This window comes from Oncorhynchus masou, chromosome 17 (genome assembly GCF_036934945.1).
Source record: "Oncorhynchus masou masou isolate Uvic2021 chromosome 17, UVic_Omas_1.1, whole genome shotgun sequence".
NCBI lineage: Eukaryota > Metazoa > Chordata > Actinopteri > Salmoniformes > Salmonidae > Oncorhynchus > Oncorhynchus masou.
Genome location: NC_088228.1, coordinates 26,796,838 through 26,802,837, shown reverse-complemented (window position 1 = coordinate 26,802,837; position 6,000 = coordinate 26,796,838). Strand labels below are relative to the sequence as shown.

The following is a 6,000-nucleotide window of genomic DNA, read 5'->3' as shown; positions in this document are numbered from 1 at the left end:
TGTCACTTGCACACATACAAGCGTACACACACAGGCACACAACACTTTTCTCTGTAGTATTTGTGGTAGGGTAGCTGCTGGGGTTCGAGGTTGAGCTGCAGTTCATCTGGCAGGCATTGTATTTTGCTCAGCAAATAATTGTCCACAATTTCACTGTCTCAGCTTGTGGTCTGTCGACTGCTTTGCTTTCATTCTCCCGTTTTGTTCTCTGAAGTCTTCATCGCAAAGGAAGATTACATGGTCTGTGGTAACATTCCTACAGCCACCATTTTAAATCAATACCCAGGAGTGAGGGGAATGTGAGTGCATCATGCACATATCACTATTGTTGTCACAGACTTTCAAGTGTGTCTGTGTCTGCTGGTTCTATGCACAGTCAACAATGCCTCTATAGATAGATTTCTGTTTTTGTCAGCATCAGCACACGTTGGTGGCATTGACTGGTTTTGATGCATTAGGTGAAATTACATTTTCTATTCTCCAAAGACAAATCTCTTAGACAATATCTGTTCTCACCAATCTGCTACAAGTGTGTGTGTGTGTGTGTGTGTGTGTGTGTGAATGCTTTTCTTTAGTCTGTGTGTGTGCAATTATTTTCTCTCTCTCTGTGTGTGTGTGTGTGTGTGTGTGTGTGTGTGTGTGTGTGTGTGTGTGTGTGTGTGTGTGTGTGTGCATCTCTTCTGTGTGTGTGTGCATGCTTTTCTTGTGTGTGTATTTGTGAGTGTGTGCGTGCATGCGCAAGCATCTATGTGTCTGTGTGTGTACATCGTACACCAGTACATTTACTCTGTACTGGTAATCCCTGTATATAGCCATGTTATTTTAACTTTTTTAATGTATTAGTTATTCCGTGTCTATTTATTCCTCGTGTCACTATTTCAAATGTATTTCTTTAAAATGTGTTATCTTTAACTCTGCATTGTTGTTAATGGACTCGTAAGTAAGCATTTCACTTTTAGTCTACACCTGTTGTCTACGCAGCAAGTGACAAATACAATTTGATTTGATTTAGGTTGAGTGTGTGTGGGTATACAGTATTTGTCACACAACGTTGCTGCATGCAATATTTTAAGTCTTGTCTGAGTGATGGCATTCACTGCTTGTTTTCGCATTGTTATTGAGATCCGAATGCAACAGCTTGGTTGAATAAATTGTTCCTACTTCCATATGTCCCCTACAGCTTGCTTTTCTTCCCGCGGTAAAGTTGACATGAAATGTGGACACGTCATAGATATTTCCGGAGTTTGGATCAGAATCAGAAGAGAGTAGGCAGATGTCGCTTATTGTTCTTTGTCCACCTCTGCCTGTAAGAATGGAGCCACACTAATACAGATGTCCACAAGACAGCTTTTATTTTCAAAACAGAATTGCTATGGAAATGACATGCTTTGGGGGTTTTGCATAGTTTCACTGTTTGTATTTGGTGGTGTCTGTCAGAGTGCATTTCCCCTCTCAAAATCTACTGCAGTAGATACAAGGGTCTGTCTTTAGAGTTGGAATAGTTGGAATAGTAACAGAAGGCTGGACACTAACTGCAGGCTTCACATGTAGCCTGTTATAATATTAAACCCTGCATAATTGTTTCTTGCAGTACAATTATAGACCTACTGTTAGGAGTGGAGAAATATGATTGATTTCTTTCAGCATCTGCAGAGAATGGGAATGTGCGTTTAGTGTTTTGTAGCCTCAACGTGCCATTTTTTTCAGCGACATAAAAACGGACAGTATTTCATTATCAACCACATAAAATATGCATCCAACACAAAGTGTGTCATTTCTTGTGTTATTGTGGATTAGACACTGTGGTCAGTGTTGTTGTGTTGTTGTGTTGGTAATAGACAGTGCTCCGTGTTTGGTTGGTTTGTGGATTAGAGACAGTACCATTGTGCTTTGTGTTAGAGACAGTATCATTGTGCTGTAGATTAGAGACAGTATCATTGTGCTGTAGATTAGAGACATTATCATTGTGCTGTGGATTAGAGACAGTATCATTGTGCTGTAGATTAGAGACAGTATCATTGTGCTGTAGATTAGAGACAGTATCATTGTGCTGTAGATTAGAGACAGTATCATTGTGCTGTAGATTAGAGACAGTATCATTGTGCTGTAGTTTAGAGACAGTATCATTGTGTTGTGGATTAGAGACAGTATCATTGTGCTGTGGATTAGAGACAGTATCATTGTGCTGTAGATTAGAGACAGTATCATCGTGCTGGGGATTAGAGACAGTATCATTGTGTTGTAGATTAGAGACAGTATCATTGTGCTGTGGATTAGAGACAGTATCATTGTGCTGTAGATTAGAGACAGTATCATTGTGCTGTAGATTAGAGACAGTATCATTGTGCTGTAGATTAGAGACAGTATCATTGTGCTGGGGATTAGAGACAGTATCATTGTGTTGTAGATTAGAGACAGTATCATTGTGCTGTAGATTAGAGACAGTATTATTGTGCTGTAGATTAGAGACAGTATCATTGTGCTGTAGATTAGAGACAGTATCATTGTGCTGGGGATTAGAGACAGTATCATTGTGCTGGGGATTAGAGACAGTATCATTGTGCTGTAGATTAGAGACAGTATCATTGTGCTGGGGTTTAGAAACAGTATCATTGTGCTGTAGATTAGAGACAGTATCATTGTGTTGTAGATTAGAGACAGTATCATTGTGCTGGGGATTAGAGACAGTATCATTGTGTTGTAGATTAGAGACAGTATCATTGTGCTGTAGATTAGAGACAGTATCATTGTGCTGTAGATTAGAGACAGTATCATTGTGCTGTAGATTAGAGACAGTATCATTGTGCTGTAGATTAGAGACAGTATCATTGTGTTGTAGATTAGAGACAGTATCATTGTGTTGTAGATTAGAGACAGTATCATTGTGCTGGGGATTAGAGACAGTATCATTGTGCTGGGGATTAGAGACAGTATCATTGTGCTGTAGATTAGAGACAGTATCATTGTGTTGTGGATTAGAGACAGTATCATTGTGCTGTAGATTAGAGACAGTATCATTGTGCTGTAGATTAGAGACATTATCATTGTGCTGTAGATTAGAGACAGTATCATTGTGCTGTAGATTAGAGACAGTATCATTGTGCTGGGGATTAGAGACAGTATCATTGTGCTGTAGATTAGAGACAGTATCATTGTGCTGTAGATTAGAGACAGTATCATTGTGCTGTAGATTAGAGACAGTATCATTGTGTTGTAGATTAGAGACAGTATCATTGTGCTGGGGATTAGAGACAGTATCATTGTGCTGGGGATTAGAGACAGTATCATTGTGCTGTAGATTAGAGACAGTATCATTGTGCTGGGGATTAGAGACAGTATCATTGTGCTGTAGATTAGAGACAGTATCATTGTGCTGTAGATTAGAGACAGTATCATTGTGTTGTGGATTAGAGACAGTATCATTGTGCTGTAGATTAGAGACAGTATCATTGTGTTGTAGATTAGAGACAGTATCATTGTGCTGGGGATTAGAGACAGTATCATTGTGTTGTAGATTAGAGACAGTATCATTGTGCTGGGGATTAGAGACAGTATCATTGTGCTGGGGATTAGAGACAGTATCATTGTGCTGTAGATTAGAGACAGTATCATTGTGCTGTAGATTAGAGACAGTATCATTGTGCTGGGGATTAGAGACAGTATCATTGTGCTGTAGATTAGAGACAGTATCATTGTGCTGTAGATTAGAGACAGTATCATTGTGCTGTAGATTAGAGACAGTATCATTGTGCTGGGGATTAGAGACAGTATCATTGTGCTGTAGATTAGAGACAGTATCATTGTGCTGTAGATTAGAGACAGTATCATTGTGCTGGGGATTAGAGACAGTATCATTGTGTTGTGGGTTAGAGACAGTATCATTGTGTTGTGGGTTAGAGATACTGGTCAGTGTCCAGGCCTCACAGTGACAGTAAAATAACACTTTATTGGCACATGTAGGGAAGGTCAATCCCGATCATGACCGGCGACAGGGCCAGGGCCATATGGTATCGGTCAACATGGAGAGAGCATGTACAGAGAGAGAACGAGGACAGAATAAAGCCTTGATGGTGCCTCTCCTTTTCCCTTCTGTCTGTGGAATGTGTACGCCTTTCTTCTCTTTCTCAATTGGATGCTGGAGGGAGTCAGAGGTTATGTTTTGGTCCTGTCGAGGAAAAGGGCAACGTTACAAGTCCTGTTTCAATTAAGTCTGAGAGACGGAGCCGGCGACGCGATTGCTCAGGGGAATAGATGGCACAGGATGAGACCATACATCATTCGCTTATATGCAAACACTTCACCCTCATCACTGACATTTACTCAATCCTAGACTATCTACGTCTCTCAACTACAGTCGGTGCGTCGTCATTTTGTTTTCATGGGACGTGCCCGAAGTGTTGGGTCAGCAGCTTGTTCAGTCACAGTGAGGAGGCATAGGATGAGGATCCTTCGGACAGACTAGTCCAGAATCTGCACATACAGTAGGTGACTGCCTGCCTGCCTGCCACGTTGCTCACAGACTTCCTGAGCAGAGAGAGGGAGAGAGAGACTGAGTTGAGATTTTCTCTTCGAGCACAAATGACACTCTGAGGTCGGTCTCACTCCAATAACGTTTTCATTGGCTGACAACAATATTTCCAGGGTAGCCGTCGTCTGCATATATAAATATATTTTCTGCACCATTTAGTTACTGTATTGCAGGATATCATGAAATCGTTGTCGTGTCATATACACCTTAAATATTTGATGTTTACCACGAGATGAGTTCCATCATTGCATGGATGAACTCTGGGATTTGGCTTGGCATCGGATAGAAGCAGACTGTATGCCATTTGAAATGGGTTCATATGAATCCATAATATGGAAATAGTATGAATGACTATTACAGTCAAGAAAATGCTATGAAAACCAACAGCTAACATAGACCTTCTCTGTCATATAGGCTGACTGTCAAAAATAACCCTGCTTTGGCTCGGTAACACATTTGAGTTTGCCTTGATAAACACACCTTTTTTCACCTCACCATTTTGTGTTTGTCATTGCATTTCAGGCTTTATCGTTGTCATATTTCGGTGAGGTGATTTGAAGTGGTGCAAAGGTTGAGCGTTCAACCATAGTTAAACCATGTCTTCATCTGTGCCCAGTACAATACTATTAATGCATTTATTGATGTCCAACATGGTCAATATGGCACTAGGCAGATGTGCTGTACTCAAAAGGATCCATATCCACTTTTTACCTAACGAAAACCAAGTGATTGCAACTAGGCCATACTAGAGCTTCAGAGTTTTGTTGTTGTGAATATGAATGAAAAATAATTATTCAGTATCTATTCATATTAATAAAATAAAAAGATAAGAGCTGCACTCATTTGGTTTTAATAATTCAAGTGGAAGACAGGGTAGATTCACTATTCCTCTTTATTCTCCTCTACTTTAAGCTTTATTCATCTCTAATGACAGTTTTTTCTTTATAAGCCCCCAATATTTTAGTGTCTTTTTTTCTTCTTTTTTTTTCTTTCTTTTTTTTTTTACAATTAATGATCTGTGGTATAACACCCATTAGCACTTTTCTAGTGTGACACAAAACTATGGCTAGTATTATCATTAAGGAAATGATGATGGAGCCATAGAAATACCATTAACTTGGCTGTCAGTGTTCTTGACATGCGGGAAGCTGGGGCTCAGTGAGTTGTGCTGGGCTTGTCTGGGTGCCACGGGAGCTGGCCGATATCTCCTGTTATTTCATGGCATGTGTCTCTCCTGTTGTCATGGCTTGTCTGACTGCTGGGGAGATGGTGTCTGTCTCCCCCCCCCCATCTGCTGTCAGTGATTGATTTCCTGATGCATTTGTTTGTCTAAAATACATATCATGTATTATACATGATCACAATATCCAATATCCATAATATTAGTATGATTATTTATCCTTTGATAGTATTTTTATTTCCAATAAGGTATTATTTGATTTCAAACTACTTCAGAATTACTACTCATATTC

General features: G+C 39.9%; 1 protein-coding gene across 5 annotated transcripts in view; it reads left to right on the top strand.

The window, feature by feature from the left end:
- LOC135558777 (zinc finger protein 521-like) overlaps window positions 1-6,000 on the top strand; it is a 166,090-nt gene that overhangs the window by 1,779 nt on the left and 158,311 nt on the right. The window lies entirely within an intron of this gene.